At 47.4% G+C, this 16,841-nt stretch overlaps 1 long non-coding RNA gene across 8 annotated transcripts in view; it reads left to right on the top strand.

Annotated features, from left to right (window-relative positions):
* Positions 1 to 16,841, top strand: part of LOC103058761 (uncharacterized) — a 145,137-nt gene that overhangs the window by 53,785 nt on the left and 74,511 nt on the right. For 3 of the 8 annotated variants that reach the window (XR_015797440.1, XR_015797463.1, XR_015797448.1), the window contains exons 1-2: positions 2,483 to 3,274; positions 3,486 to 3,787. The exons of 4 other annotated variants lie outside the window; for them this stretch is intronic. This is a non-coding gene — a long non-coding RNA (uncharacterized LOC103058761). Of the gene's footprint in view, positions 1 to 1,925; positions 2,057 to 2,482; positions 3,275 to 3,485; positions 3,788 to 16,841 lie in introns of those variants that run through there. One more of the 8 variants, XR_015797452.1, reaches the window with a different exon arrangement.

The raw sequence follows: 16,841 nt of genomic DNA, 5'->3' as shown, positions 1-16,841 counted from the left end.
TTTTTAGTAGCTGGTGAAGCGCCTGTTTTAAAACAGGAGACATTGTTGTCAGGCTCGGTAGCTTTCATTTCCTTCTCGGCGCTAGTTGTTACACCGGCTACATTGTGTGCTTCGCTTCGGCCAGGAGTTACCACTTGAGTTTTCCTGGTCGGAAAGGTGGGGGGGTCTTAGCGCCAGCAGTGCCTTGCAGGTGGACCCGGGGCCAGATAGTCGCAGCTGCAAATTTATGGGACTGGAAAGGGCGAAGGAGAACTTCTGTTGGGGGGAGGAGGAGGAGGAGGAGGAGGAGAACGGGCAGGTCTGGGGCTCCTGTGAGTTGCCAGAGAGGCTGTGGAAATGTACCTCGAATTAAGACCCAGGCAGTCATCGCCCACTCCTGACGAAGGGGCCTTTTGAGGGGAATTGGGCACAGAGGAACGGAGGGAAGGATCTGTCACATTATCACACACCCGAGTGAAGACAGCCAGGCCAGGGGGTGACCGAAACCCTTGCAGCGACCTGTGCCGGGCCCGCGACAATGCCTGGGGCGACAGTCCCACACTCGCTCTGTCAACGTGGGGAGAACTGCACTGGCCGTACCTTTATTTGCACACCCCCTGGCAAAGCGTCTGCCTAGAGTAAGTTCCCACGACCGAATGCTGCAATTATGTTTCGGAAGGTCTGGGGAGTTAATCAGACTCGGAGCGTGTGAAGCCCCGTGTGTGTGTGTGTGTGTGCGTGTGTATGCAAGTGCGTGAGAGCCACTCATTTCCAAATCCACTAATAGAGAAAAATTGGCTATCTATTTATAAGAAGAAAGGGGGGTTTCAATTGGTTGATTGAAATGGCGAGATGTGACGCACAAGGACAGTTGGATGGGTAGAAACGCCGAGGTATGCCAAAGTGGGCACGCCGAGCAGCGGTGTGTGCGCGGGTGTGCAACAGTGCAAGGAGGAAAGAAAGTTGCCAGGCCTTCCCCGTCGCGTAGCCCTCAGCGGGCTTCGGCTCGCGCCGCTCCCCCGGCCGCCCTGCCCGGCCGCCAGGAGCCGAGCCCGGGCTGCGGGCGAGGGGCGCCGCAGCCGCTTCCCAGCAGTCCCCCGCGGGCGACCCGCCTCGCTGGCGGAGCAGCCCTTGAACTCGGCCAGCCGCGTCCGCGCCGCCCCCGGGCCCGCCTGGCCGCTCGCCCGGGAAGGCCGGACTTGAACCCTCCAGGCCGAAGGACGTCCCACCTTGGAGGACGCGGCGGGTCTCCGGCGGCGCGCTCCCGCTGCTGCCCGGGCGGGGAGGGGGCTTCGCGGCGGGGCGAGGGCCGCGGCCGGGAGGAAGCACCCCCCGCCGCCCCCGCCGCAGTGGGCAGGAAGTCGCTCGCAGGCGCGGCGCAGGGGCCGCGGGTGGAAAGAGCCGGAGCTGGGCACGTCGGAAGGGGGGCGGAGTGTGGGGGCGCGCGCTCGGCCGGGCGCGCGCCCGCCCGCCCGCCCGCCTTCCCTGAGGGAGCGGACGGTGTTCTCGCCCGGGGAGGGGGGGCAGCCGAGCCAAGGGCCTTTCTCGGGGCTGCGGAGAGCGGCGGGCACCCTCCAGCCAGCCGGCGAGCGGCCGTGCGGCCCCGCTCGGCTTCGGAGTCGGCGTCGGCGCTGGCGCCGGGCGAGCCGCCAGCTGGCCCGGCTCGGCGGAGGGGGCAGCCGCGGCAGCGCCCCCTCCGCGGCCGAGGTTCCGACGGGGATGCCGCCGCGCCGCGCCCGGCGGGTGCCAGGCCGGCGGGTCTTTGTGTGCAAGGCGGGGCGGGCTGCCCCACTCCGCCCCCCCGGCCGCGCGAGGGAAGAGGCGAGGCCGTGTCGAAAGCGGAATCCGGCGCTCTCGGCCAACATCTGGCTCCCGCGCGCGGGAGCGCGCACGTGTGAAAGCGCCTGCCTTCGCCTCCCGCGCTGGCACGCCGCTCCGGCCGCACAATGCGGCCGGAGCGACGTGCCAGCGCGGGAGGCGAAGCGAGGAGCGCAACCCGCCGAGCGGAGGGCGCGGGGCACGGCGTCGCTTGCACGCCTGTCGGGGCCGCGCGGGTGCGCGTGCGAGCCGGGAGGAGGTGCGTGCGTGCGTGCGTCGCGGGGAGGAGGCCGGGCTCCTCCTCAGCGCCGGCCCTCGGCTGCGCCAGCCTGGGCCTCGCCGCCGGGTGCCGGAGCCGCTGCGCGGGGCTTCCAGCCCGCCGGGGCCGCGGGCAGCTGCTCTCCGCGGGCGCCGGCGAAAGAGGAGAGCCGCGGGGCTGCGCGACTCTGCTGGCCGCCCGATAGCCGGGCTGCCTTCCGGGGGCGAACTCCCCCTCTCTGCCGGCGCCCCCGCGCCCGTCCCAGTCCCCTCGCCGGCTCTTTCGGCCCAGTCCCGAACGAGTGTCACGTGCAGGCCCTGCAGCTGAGGGTTCAACAAGCACCACACGGGGCCGGGCGACCCCGCGGGCGCCGCATCCCGCTGCCGCGAGCGGGCACCGCGCTTGGCGCTCGGGGCAGGGGCAGGGGCAGGGGCGAACGCGGCGGAGGCTTTCTGGCGCGCTCCCTCCGCCGCCTCGCTTCGCCCGGGGCTGTCTGGCTCCCCCCGTCCCCGTCCCTTGGGGGTGTTGCAGTGGAAGGCTGGGGAGGGCAGGTGCCAGCTTCTGGGCAAGGGGGGGCATGGAAGAAGCGGGCAGAGCGGAGCCGGGGTTTTCAGCCCTCCCGGAGTTAGTCTAGGGCAGTGATTCCATTTTGTCAAGCAAAATGGGCGAAGGGAAAAGTTTCTCCAGGCGTTGCAAGAAGAGGGGGGAGATTTCTTTCTTCTCTCTCTCTCTTTCTCTCTCCTCCTCCTCCTCCTCCCCCCCCCCCGCCTCTTGAATTATTCAAACTGTCACTGGTGACTCGGAGGACATTAGCATGCATCAGACATGCTGTTTGTCTGTTTGCTAACATTCTTCATTCAAGACTTGTTAACTGCCAGACGAGCTTAACACGCTTCCCTCTCCTTCCCTTTCTCCTCTGGCGCTCCCTCTCATGCCAGCCCGCTCTGCCTCGCCTATTGTTATTGCTGGGAGCTGGCAGCCGGGGGGGGGAGTGGGCAGCGGTGGGCAAGAGGTGGCAGGGGCTGAAGAGGCTGCGCCAGCCCTGCTGGGTCAGCACTGCCTCCCCACGCGCGCCAGGCCTGCGTGCGCTCGCAAAACGCCGGCGCGGTCCCGGCGGCTCTCGCCTCGCTTTCGCAGGAGACCGCAGCGCTGCGAGGCGGGCGAGCGGGCGGCCCCTCTCGGCTTCTCTCCCCGCGGCCGGGTCTTTCTTCCTCCTGGGTAAGGCTTGGTTTCTTCCTCTAAACGCTTCTGTCGGCTTCTGGTTTTGCTGGGCGGCGTTTCTCCTTGAGGACGATGCCCGCGGGAGAGCGGAGGAGCAGAAGACCCCGCTCCAAGTCTGAGAGGGAAGTTTCGGCAAATCGGAGGAGGGGATCGATAGATTTCCTTGGGATCCCGCGGCCACCTAACCCTCCCTCGCTTCCCCCCACAGGAAAAGGCGGCCGAGCCGGCTCTTATTCTTAGCGTCGGGTCCATCCCTCTGCCAACCTCGTTTCCAGCCAGCCAGCTTTCGCTTACGAAAATGCCGCAAAGGTCAATAACACGGTTTCATTCCTGAGAGTTAGCGGCGACGCCGCGGCTAATCCCGCTGTACCTGAAATTGCCACGAATCCTCTCCTCTCTTCTTTTTGTCTGCTTTTGTTTTGGCCACCGACCCTCCTCTGATTCTCTCGCGGTGTAAACGCGCCGGGCAGCGGTCGAAGAAACGGCTTGAGCAAAGGACCTCTTGCCCAGGTAGGAGACTGCTTTGAATCGCTCCGGTCGTGCTCTGACGCCGCTCTCGCTGCGATCGAGAACTTTTGGCACCTCGGGGCTTTCAGTCTGTGGCTGTCGTAACACGGTGCGAATGCAGACCTGGCGATAGAAGGGGTCGTTGCATTCGGTTCTGTTCTTCGGGGATATCATTTCACGACGGTCACCTTTCCTTGAGAAGGACAGCAGCCTGTGTGGCGCGTTGTTAGGGAGGAAGGAGGGAAAGGTTGCGATAATTACTAAAAGCAATTCAGCTTTTTAAAAAAAAGCCTAAGTGGATGTCTGTCGTATGTGCCAAACGAGGCATAACTGATGTATAAATATATAGGCTGAAAAAAAAAATCAGCTTTGAATTGCTGCACACAGAATTTTTCTTTAGGTTGGCACATCAAACATTTTGGTTTGACGAAGCAAGGCCAGGTTTTTATTGTTGATGCATTTGTTTCCACATTTACTACATTTAATTTTAGAAATGCAAAAATGTTAAACTATAAATGAGTAGAAGGTATCTAGTCAAGTCTGCTTCGTGCACAGATCGCTTTAAACCCTGGATATGTTAGTTTGTAGTAACTCTGTATTCTTTCGGTAGTATCTAAAATTGAAACCACAGCTTATATAAGAAGGATATTTATCACGGAGCATATTATGATTATCTGGGCATCAAGATAACACATCCTTTTGGGATAAAAGGTAATAGAGGTTTCTGAAACAGGATGGCTTCGGAAGGCCTGTGTCATCTCTATATCAGTACTAATAAAAGTTTAGGTATTCTTTAATCTCGATGACTTTTCAGCACTTGTAATACCAGCATATTGTAGTCAAATGGTACAACATGTGAGGCATTGCTCATATCTGAATGTCTAAAAACATATTGCAGATTATTCAATATTTGGGGCAGTACCGTTCCCGTTGTTTGTTGTAGTAAATATTTTGTGGGGGGGTGGAGGAAACGTTTTAAAGAACTTTAAATTAAACTTTAATTTTTGGTAAGGCTAGATTTGGCAAGAAATAAAATGCTGTGTATGCCATGCGTTTGTAAAAGATGCGCAAAAAGAAAACCATGATTATTTATATAAAATTTGAAGTTTTATACCATCCTCCAGTGCTTGTGGAACATGCAGTCTCAGCTCGCAGAAAACTGTTGAAATGTATAGAAATTAAGCCTGCATAATTTTTTTAGGAAATGAATCCTACATAAGTTTAAAATAAGAAAATACAACCAGGAATTAGGGTATAGTATGTATATGTATGTATGTATTTGTGTGTGTACACACACACACACACACACACACACACACATACAGATGTGCATGTATGTATATGTATATATCTATATTCTTTGTATAATTTTGTGAGATTTAGGCTTAGAGCTGGGGGTTTCAGGGCTCTGCACTCCCTTGCAAATGGCTTTGTCCTTTACAATGGTTTGGCAAGGAAATAGATTGAATACAAAACCTGTTTCCTTGATGAAAACCTGCCAGTGTTGCAGATGTTGTTCTCTCAAGCAATGGAGGAGAAAGAATTCTGTGTGAAGAGGTCCCATGCACACGAGGCCCAGAACAGAGGAAGGTCCCCTGTATTACTTGCTAGCTGAAATAAATCGATTTTCCTATTTGTGCTGAACACTGTAGCCAGATACCTGGTATATGACAACAGAGGGGTGATTCAGATTTTTTTTTTTAAGCTCAGCTCTCCTCCATCAGTTTACCTTAAAGGAGGGTCTGGATCCAGTCACTCATTTCTCCTCGTGATAGCTGATCAACGGGACTAGGGTTTGGAAAAGGCTTCCCTTTTTTTTAAAAGCTCCTGGAACAATTTTTGGGGCTTGCATGTCCTGTTCCCAAGTTGTACATGGTTGAATATCTCTCTGGTATGTGGATGCATAGAATTCTTGTACAGTACATGAAATTCGGTTCCTGGGCAAGGCACTGTACGTTAACCCCCCCCCCCCAAAGAGCATCAAACAGTCTAAGAAAATAAGGCCTAGACTGACCGTGTTACACAAATGGTGTGTATGTTTCAGTGGTGATGGATATAAATCTTCTTTCTGCAATTATTAGGAAAGTAATACTTTTAATAAATGAAGTAGCAGATGGCTTGGGCTGCCCTCCCTCCCCAAATTAAGAGATGGAGATTTTTTTTTAAATGTTCCTCTTAATCGTTGCCAAAGTGTAGACGCACCAACACACATGGACACACAAAATACGGCAGTGGATGCAACCAAAACATTTTCCAGAACTGAGGAGCCCAGCAAAATCTTCGCAGTTAGGTGAAAATAGATCCTCCACATGATCTATAAGATTGAAAGCAAGGGGAATTCTTAAAACAATGCTCTTTGTTATCCGTATTTTTCTCTGTAGAATCTCTTGAAGCAACTTGGCATTTTTTAATTATTTGCAAAAGTGTATGCCCCAGAAAATAATTATCCCCACGCATACGTGCATGTATATTCCCAGCAGTCTTAACCTTTAAAATCTGGGTTTTTAGTCTCCTACTAAGCTGCAGTGAGATAGAATAATTTTGAAAATGGGTTTTCTCCATCATGAGAACTATGTAATTTCTGCAGTGACATTGTGACGTGTGCAGTGTCATCATAGCTTGCAATGGACGCATAGAAATGGGTCAGATGTTACCTTGTGTTTAAGGAGTGTGAAATGGAAGAACGTGCTCTCAGGTTGAAAAAGTCTGTCTGAACGTTTTCTTGCTGTCAGAAAAAGAATTTAGTGGGAGCTCCTCCCCCAGCCTTACATGATGGGTGTGAAAGGGGAATTAACCTTCATCAGGCCAAATCTGGTTAGATTGTATTCGTCGCTTTGCAGAATGGATGGGCACCATTATGCCAAGCGTATCCAGTATAAATCCGAAGAGAAAATGGGGTGCGTCTGTTATCTTAGCAGCCAACGTTCATTTTGCGCATGGCACCCGGGTACGTTTTTGGCAGGCAGATTAGAATAATAAGAAATCCTTGTCCAATTATAAACATGGTTTGCTCTGTTGTGAGCATTTATAAAGCTAGCTGGCCAACAAGGAGTCCGACGGAGAAGGTAGAACAGCTAGATTGATTTCTGAGAAATGCTCCGGATTTTGCACAAATTTGCAGCACAAATTCACGTCGGTTTGTGATACGCAAGCAAATCTTAGCGTAAGGAATCAGCTTCTGAAAGCAAACTGGAAACTGCAATAATAAAGAATAAGACATTAGTGGTTCTGTTTGTAACGTGTTGATTTATGAATAAATTACATTAATCTTAGTCTGTTTAGGCTTGAATTGGACATTATTAAGATTCAGTTTAGTTACCAGAGCGCCTGCTGATATCGTGAGCATATCACAGGAAAATCCAGCTTTCTTCTGTCGGTCAGTGGCCTTTATAAAAAAGCTGGCCGCTGTTAGGGAGAGCATCTAGCTGCCTTGGCTGACTTTTAAAAAAAACTAAGCAAGTTGGACCTGGTTAGAATTTGGATGGGAGACCACAGGGAAATCCCAGGGCTGTGGAGTTGAACAACCATCCTGGAAGACCATGGCAAATCATTGCAGGGAAACTAGGTGGCTGGGTCCACGTGGTCAGCAGGAATCAAATTCAACTCAGAGACGTTACTTAAAGAGCCAGCAAGGGATCCTCGTCCAAAGGACATATCAAGGACTGGACATTGCTTTGTCCCATCCTTGATAATCTTCCCAAAAGACGGTAAGAAAGATCCAGACCGTGAAGAGAGGGCCCAAGCGGTTTTGCATCCATTCACAAACCATTTTGGTTTGGTATAAACCGTTGCCACGTTCGGTTCTTCTTCGTGCCGTCCGGATTTGAGGCAGATCGTGCAGTTTTGCGATCGGTGTACAGTGGGCACTTCTGGTGGTTTAATTGTTTAAACGGCAATATGTAGTGAGCTACTGTGTGCTGCAGAAAGTAGTGGCGATTTTATTTGGGAAATGTTCGTGGATTTGCTTCCTTCTAGAAGCATAAAAAGGGGCCGGTCGCAGATATAATGCTTCATGATTGATGCGGTTACGTGCTTGTTTATTTTATTACTGCTTGTATATGGCCCCCCATCATATGAAATGATTTTAGGCAGGTAGTTCTTGCTTAACTTTTATTAAAATTAAAAACGCCGTGCATAAAGCAAGAACACTGTCTGGCTCAGGTCTGTAGAGTGACAGCTATAAAACTTGCTCCTTCCATTAAACAATAGACAGAGCAGAGAAGGGAAATGGAATAACTGTAGTTAATTTCCTGAGATGTAACACTTAACTGTGGTTACTGCATGTTCTCTTTCAACGGTGGTTTTACACACCCCGGTAGCCAGTTTTTCTTGGATTCGCTATTCAGACATATCAATTAACGATGATTAAAGAAAATCAACCTCGGATAAATATAACTGCCTACAGATGCATTACTGATGTCGCAAGTAAGGAAGCGTTAGGAAGGGAAGATTCAGACTAAGGTGAATAGTGCCTCATTCAGGCTCCCAAACAGAATCTTTTTGCTTTCAAATCTTTTTGCCCTGTTGGTTTAATTAAAGAGATTTAGAAGTGGCCGTTAACAGAAGCTGCGTAAGGAGAGACGAGGCAAAACCCGGGGACGCTTTTTTGCAAATTTTTCCAGGCCAAAAGGACAGCCATGTTTTTGTCCCCCCCCCCCGCCTCCTCCAGTGGGCTTGAAAGAGCCTGCAAACAGCGTCTGGGGCATTGCCAAGGCAACTCGGCTGATGCTTCTTGTCCTGGCACGCTGCAGCTGTTTCACTGCCTGCCTTTAGAACAGCCAAACGGGGCGTCTCAACAACTGTGGGGTACGATGCGGCTCGCTGCATGGGACAGACCAGCCGCACTGCGGCGCACTAAGATAACCGGGGAGCCCAGAAGCATCAGCAGTGGGAAACTGGGTGCATGAGCGGGTGGCGTGACGTCATCCCCCCCCCAAGGTGTTCCCTGACTGACTAGGATCATCCAGGAATTAAGAGGGAAGCCTTAACAAACCAGCCAGGATCAAGGGCCAGTTGCAGCCAGACCTCCAAACAAGGAGAGGTGGGCCAACCCCGGGGGATGTCAAAATGTGGTTAAAGCAATGCTTTTGCTTTTTTTCTGCTACAGAAATGTTTGGGGATGGAAATCTGAGACAGCCCCAGCTCCTCCTCCTAAGGTTTGCTGGCTAGGATGGGCATAACTCCCGTGGCTTAATCAGTCAAGAAAGGGCGGCAACATAGCAGCCTACGTGGTTTTCTTGCTTGTTTGATAAGTACTGCAATGTTGAAATTAACAGCCCAGAAGATGCAATGATTGACCGATTCGTGGTCCTCGTCCACTGAAACAGGAACAGAATTTAAAACGACATCCTAAGCCACGGATGTCTTCAGGGTACGGCGAAAAGAATCCGGCTTCAAAAGGCCGCCCTTTCCTTTCAATCGCGCTGAAGGCCTTTTGCTAAAGGAGGAGACCCTCTTCAGCCAAGAAGGGCGTTCGGTGTGCAAGCGTGTTGGCAACAGTGTCACTCGGGTGTGCACTGGTGAAAAGACACGTCCGTTATTTTGACGGATGAGGGTTTTGCAACACGGGTAATTTCTTTTGAAGGATTTGTGTGCTAGGATCCTACTCCAAAGTAGATTTATTTAAGTCAGACTTAATGATGTTAAGGAGATGAAGAGGGTGTCTTCATCCTGGTTTGCTCGGGGCGTGTGAGATGGTCTGGGTTCTACTTTTGTTACCTTTCCAAAGCTTGTTACTCTTTTAAGTTTCGTGTATAATTGTAAGTCATCACTTTTTGCTTTTAGGCTTTTCAGTGAATTAAAGAGAAGGAGGAAAACCAAATTAAAATTTAAAAACATAGTGGGTCATCTTGACGGACAAAATGGACAGCTGCCATCTTGACTTTTTTGACATATTCCTGCCCCGTGGACACCCCCAAAATGGGTAAACCAATCTGGCAATTCCCTTTTGTTGTAGCCCCCTAGATTCCCATAAATCTTTTTTTTAAAAAACTCAGTGGTTAATTTAATAAAAGGAATATATAATATAACATTCAAAAATTATATATGCATGATATATGTAAATGTATTAATCGTAGGCTAGGCTACTGAATTGCCATCTCTTCATAGCATTGGAAGAAAATATGGCAAATACTGTAAACTCGTAAATTCACTATTCACTGTTTTGTTAGGTGTGTCTTCTGTTACACCTTAAGTTATAAATAAATGTAAAGTACAAAATATAACTCTTTATATTCTTGCATTTAATTAAGCTATTATTTGTTTATTGCAAATATATCGGCTTTTTTTCCTCCCCGAGAGTTCAGGAAGGTATCCATTAGGGATTTCTCCTAATTTTATCCTAGCAATGACAGTCTGGTGAAGCAGGTTGGGCTGAGAGACAATGATTGGCCCACCGTCACCCAGGGAGCTCCGTGGTGGCTTTGAACCCATGTCTCCGTAGTCCACGTTGAACGCTATGCTAGTCGTTGTTATGGTTGGTCACACAGTCAGCCGGTTGTTTAGACTGGATTTGGCATTTTTATCCACCTATTGAGTCCTTCCCAAGGACTGGGAAAAGCAGATGTTGTTTGATGGTGTTAAAGGTATCGTCACAGGATGATTTATTGTTCCAAGTCAAGCTGCCTTTTGCAATTGACTGATGGCGATTTTGTCAATGCTGATGGTCTTCAGGTGGTGCTCCAGTGCTGCTGCTGTTGTTTTTATTGTATTTTGGAATCAGCATTATATTCCAAGAAGATACAGAATCATCCTACAATTATTCAGTAATGTCACAAAGGACATATTTTTCTGTTCTTCAGAGGTAGTTTTAGAAGCAGCAATCACTGGTGGTCTTTCAGTAGACCAAAGCACATTCCGGTCTCAAACCCTAATCTAGACATGGTGTCCTTCTGGTCTTTCATTGACCTATTCATTATTACAAACCAAGAATCAAAGCACGGAACCTGAATGTACATATAATTGCAATTTTTCCACCAATGCTTGCCTAGAAGTTGTATTTTAAACCTCTGATCACCATGGTGGTTTTTAAGGAATGCTTCCTCTGTATTCTTCACATTTTTAGCATTATCTTTGTAGGTTAAGAGATACTCAGAAATAGGACAAATGTACACTCAGAGGGAAGCGAGAGTGCAAGGGGCAAGTGTTTTCATTATTAAATCTACAACCTTGTGTAGTCCCTGAAGACCTATTTCACATATCAAATTGTTGGTTGTTTAAATAGGGCTCTGTATGTGTGCATGTCTGTACATGCACACATTTTTTACTCAGGATTTTTGGGTGAAAAAAACCCTAAACATAGCTCAAATGTAAAATGTGCTCTCAAAATGCAACTTTAAAATCATGCTTAAAGAAACAGAATATCCATTTTTAAAAAAATTTCAAACATTTTAGTATCACCCTTTATATGTATTAAAGCAAAACAGCTATAAAACGTACAGGAGTCAAGTCAAGTCATGAAAACTTAACTGAATGCTAAAGGTTAAATGAAATGGTCTTGAAAACCCTGGGGGAGCTTTTCTAGGGGGTCGAGTTCAAAAGCAGGGTGGAAATCCTGGGGGAACAGGAGTCCCCTAACCAGAAAAGACTCCTCAGAACTATTCAAGGATGGGGGGAGATTTTCCTCCGTGTATCCAGATCTCAGCTGGTTTTAAATGAAAGCACCCGCACTTTGAATTGAGTCGGGAAGCAGAAACAGACCCCCAAAAGGTGGGTCTCAGTTACCCTTCCATTTATCAACTTAGGCGTTTCGATGTCAAATGACCTTTTGCAGAAACCACGGTTATTCCCATCGACGTCTGTTGAAGACTTTGCCGAGATCGAGTGTTATTTGTGCAATAAAATTAATCAGGTTAGCTCAATGCAAGTTTAACTGCTTAGACTACATTGGGTTTATTAGCAATATTATATTCTTCGTGCTTATCAATTGCCTGTTATATATCCCTAGAATTTGTCCCCACATGCTGGGAAACCTTTGAACCCAAAGCTCCAATCAAAACCTCCATGTGGCTTTTGCTTTGTTTCGCTCAGGGAAAATATTTACCCCAAGCATTATTTATTTATTATTGACAAATTCAGTTAGAAAATGTAACAAATGCATCTTAATGGTTGTCCTGCCTATTATCAATGGTATCGAGATGTATCCATTAAGGTTCATTTGTGTTGCAGTTCCATTCATGGCGCAGAGCTGTTCTCAACGGAGTGACTCATCTGATGAGAATTAGCTCCCTTCAGTGAGCGAAATGCTTCTTCTCTTCCAACATTGACAATCCTGGATGTCACTCAACAGGTTTACAGCTAAGGTATTTATAATACTCGTTTAAAAACGCATCTGTAATGCTCACAGCCTTTTGTGTGAGTAAGTGTCAGTAAATCAGTAAGTGAGCTGTGCACCGGGCGTGGAACTCAAGAGCTTCCTTTTTTAAAAACAACCATTATTTACATCAGAGTAGAATGTAAAGTTGCCAGAATTCTTCATGTTTAGGTTCTGAGAGGCAGGGGAGAACCTGGGAAGATGCTCCATGGAAGATAAATCCTTGGATAGAAGTCTTCAGAGGCCTAGTGAGGGTCAGGATACCGTGTTTTGGAGGTGTAATAGATTGAGGAAATTGGACAGGGCAACAAATTCAGGAGTTTTCTAACCCCTTGGTTCCATCACATAACTCAGATTTTTATGGCTTCCTACAAAAAGGAAACTAAACCTTAAAATTTCAGAATCACCAGTTCATGGGATCTGGAAGCTTTAAGCCTCCATACAAGAGCAGCACAGATCAATATGGAAGTGGTTCTCCACCTGTTTCAACAATGGTGCCACTGCAGTGATAACCTCAAAGAAAGCTTCAAGGTGCACCCTGGCTATTTTGAAAGATCTTAGTAACACCCACCTCCTCTCCCGGAGTTAGAGTAAAAGTCACTTTGTGTGTGAGGAAGATGGGATTTCCTCTAAAATTTACTACCCAAAGCAAGTAATTCAGTTTCCTTCATGGCAAGAGAAGGTTCTCCATTGACTACCGAGAGGTACTCTATAATAAGGTGGACCGCTGAAGTATAATCTTTGGCCTGTGGATTAAGAACGGGGAGTTAATCGGATGCTTTGTTAGCTGCTAGTAATGACCAGTACTCTAGTTTGGCTTGCAGCATCCACAGACAAGCCTTTCCTTTTAATACCATCACGACAATCTCTCTGTGGATTAAATGAGTTATTGATTTGATAGGCGTGTTTGATGGGAGTTTGGATTGATGTGCTCAAGAGGCCTCATTGGATCAGGGCTTGTGCATTGATGCAGAGATAGCTAGGAAATATTACATAACCAGAGCTGTTCCTGCTGGAAAGTCCAGATGTAATTGACCGCAGAGATAGGCGGGTTACGTCTTTCTCTTTCAACGTTTATTATCCTTGCTTGACTTCATATTTCCAAAGTTTGGTGGTTGGGTTTTGTTTTTTTTGTTTTTTTACCTCTTATTCACCTGTATTTTCATGGAAAGGAGACTGCAGTTATAATCACAGCCACAGGTAGAAAAATATAGTTGGAATAAAAGTAGCTTGGAGTTTTAGCCCAATTATTATTGTTTTAGATTTTGCCAGGCCCATAACTGCAGTGAAAAATGCTGTTTGCGAGTGTTATCTTTTGGGCTGAACAGACATCATGGCGGGCTTAGAGAAATCCAGCATTTATTTTTTAAAGAATGCTTCTAGTTTCCTCTGAAATGGTACAGGTAGTCCTTGACTTAAAACCATTCGTTTAGTGAACATTCAAAGTTACAACGGTGCTGAAAAATGTGACTTAGGCCCAGTCCTCACACTTACGACCATTGCGACATTCTCATGGCCATATGATCAAAATTTGAGTGCTTGGCAATTGGCATGTATTTACAACGGTTGCAGCATCTCAGGGTCACATGGTCACCATCTGCAACTTTCCCAGGGGGCTTCCGACAAGCAAAGTCCACGGGGAACTGCGATTCATTTAACAGCCGCCACAAAAAATGTTGTAAAATCAGGTGTGGTCATGTGATGCCTCCCTTAATGACCCCACCACGTAAAGACAAATTTTCCAGTTGCTATTATCATAAATCGAGGGCTGCCTGTACTGTATCACTGCCATACCCAAGCATAATAACAAAAATAAAGTTCAGCTCCCAAGGATGTCCATGGTGGGAAGAGGAGTTTAAAATGTCCACAGTGGAAGCTTTGCCCCTTTTATGTGTATGTTGCACGTGCGAGGCACGTAAAAAAGAGGTGGGATTTGACGGCAGCCACCATCTTGACTTTTTACCCCTCTCGCACAGAGACGCCTGCTAGCTCCATTTCTGCGTACAATTAGATTTTTTAAAACCCAGACAGGCCTGCACCATCGCATTACTTGCATAATTCATAAACGTGCCATTTTGAAAATCAGCTCGCCTCTGCATTTATGCTCCATTCTGACAGCTTAATCACAACACTAATTCAAAACAAATAGGCCCTGTTTTATATAAGAGCCTAAATCTCTCATAATTGATACCAGATCTTGGGAGAAAGATTTCAGCTTTTACTCCCCGCTTGCTCCCAATTGAGAAGGTCTTCCATAAGTTACTCATCCAGTTGTACATATGTCCTAATCTGATATATCTTTAATATTAAATGGTCCTTTCTGGAATGTCGTCAGACTTAATTTTAGACCCTAAAGGTATTTAATAGGATTTTTTTAAAAAATGAAAAATTAGCTTAGTAATAAGTCAGGTTTACCTCTCCCTGTTTTTTGGAATATACAATAAGCTGTAGGATGTAAATTGAAAAAGAATAGAAGGACTAGTATGTTAGTAACAGCGCAGTTTATTTGGAAGTAAGCTTCACTGAATGGGAGCCGTTCTTTAGGGTGGAAGCCAAAGAAGGAAAGGAAGGAAGGAAGGAAGGAAGGAAGGAAGGAAGGAAGGAAGGAAGGAAGGAAGGAAGGAAGGAAGGAAGGAAGGGGAGAAAGAGAGAGAGAGAGAAGGAAGGAAGGAAGGAGAAAGAAAGAGAAAGAGAGAGAGAGAGAAAGAAAAAGAAAGAAAGAAAGAAAGAAAGAAAGAAAGAAAGAAAGAAAGAAAGAAAGAAAGAAAGAAAGAAAAGCAAGCATGAGGTTAGGTTAAAAGAAATTCAGTAAATTTGAAATCTGAAAGACATTGTGGGAGGAGAGCCATCTTAGTCTATAGAAGCCAAAAATCAGAGTTACCAGACTCCTGATATTTCATAGACTGCTTTGATATAAATATCTATATCAGCTGCTTTTTCATTTATTTTTAAATAATTGGAGTGCTAGTATCTGACTCAGGGGAAATGTAAATACACGGATTGTTCTGCCTTGTCCTTCTTTACCCTTCGCTACTAAAATCCAGCTATATAAATGTGTGTCTTCCCGAAGACTGACATCTCAGAGAAAGGAACGCCAAAGGAATCAGAGAGGCAATTTATTTGAGGGCTGTTTTGATCCGTAGATGTCCTCTTGGTCAGATACCCCCGACTTATCTTTGAGGCTGTGCTAGAATATAGGTTTACTTGAGAAGGCTTAGAGCAGTGTTGTCCAAACTTGGCCACTTTAAGATGAGTGGACTTCAACTCCCAGAATTCTCCAGCCAGCCATGCTGGCTGGGGAATTCTGGGAGTTGAAGTCCACTCATCTTAAAGTGGCCAAGTTTGGACAACACTGGCTTAGAGGTTGATGAATGAAGTTGTGGACACCCTGATGAAAGCGGGGCCAGGTTGTTGGCCGAGAGGTTTCATAAGATGTGGCACCTTGCCTGTCCCAAGTTGGACTTTCAACCTGGCTGATGGAAAGTTTGAGAGGGTGCCAGAAACCGGCTGAGAAGAAGGGGTTGGAAAGAAAGGATGCATGAAAGGAGGGACCCACATGGTTGGTGCTCTTCTTTGTTACCAAATTTTGGGTGTTAAATGCCTCTTGAGAATCACCCCATCTGTGGCCGTTGCGTTGAGTTTAGGGCTCAACTTATAGCGGTTGGGTAGTTCCCCATGGATGGTGTCTGAACGTGTGAAGGGGTCTTCCTGTACCTCCTGCGCATCGACAGCATGGAAGCATGAGATAAAGGACTTGTTCTTTTAGAGAGGAAAGAGAAGAAAAATGTGCCACAGTTCTGGGAGGGTGAAAAAGAGAAAATAGAGAGAATTCCGGTAAGATCCATTATTCTTCATTACACACAAGGTGGGAAAGGAGAAATATAAATGGAAAAACACGCAGCACTTTGGCATGAGCGGGCCTTGGCAGAGTGACAGCTCTCCCTCCAAGGAGCGGCCCGAGGAAGCTGCGAACAATGAGAGTGTCTCGGGCTGTTTGTGCTGGAGGATTTATTCTCAAGACTGAAGTTTATTATTTTCGCAAGAAAAGTTTTTATCTGGCCACTGAAAGGATAACAGATTGATCAGGCCTTCGGATAGGTTTGCTGCAGGTGCGCTGGAAGGAGCATCCATGCATGAAGTCCGTACCAGATGTGGTCTTGCGTGTTGTAACTCTGCCCTTCCCAGCTGTGTTCTACGAAGTAAAGTGCAGGACATTGTATGGTAGTCACATTGTGGACGCAACAAAATCCATCATTCTTCCTCCCTGGCAAGGGCATTCCGGGGGGGTGTGAAAAAAATCAAGATGGCAGCTGCAATCAAACCCCCATCCCCTTTTTTGCATGCATTATGGGTGGAGTTTAGATCATACAGATGCCCCCCGTTGCCTGGGATACCTGAAATGAAGTGGGAGTTGTAAAACATCTGGCAGGTTGCAATGCACGCTTAGAGAATTCTGTTCAGATTAAGGGCAAGTGATACGTAACTACTCACACAAATAATACACAGTTGGTTGTAATAGGCAGAGCATAGAGGCAGAATCTAGTTTTATCATCTCTTTCACAATGGGTGGAGGGTAATAGCGTGGTTTTTTTTTTAATGCAATGCTGGACAAAAATACAGCTGGTTGGCATTATCTAACCATTTTTAAAAACAATTTGTCATGTATGTTGCCTTAATTATTAAGGTGTGGAAGGAAGGAAGGAAGGAAGGAAGGAAGGAAGGAAGGAAGGAAGGAAGGAAGGAAGG

This window comes from Python bivittatus, unplaced genomic scaffold (assembly GCF_059951505.1).
Source record: "Python bivittatus isolate LINGU-HERP-01145 unplaced genomic scaffold, Pbiv_v1 ctg000010_np1212, whole genome shotgun sequence".
Lineage (NCBI taxonomy): Eukaryota > Metazoa > Chordata > Lepidosauria > Squamata > Pythonidae > Python > Python bivittatus.
Note: the sequence above shows the minus strand (reverse complement) of the source record. Positions and strands in the feature narration are given on the sequence as shown.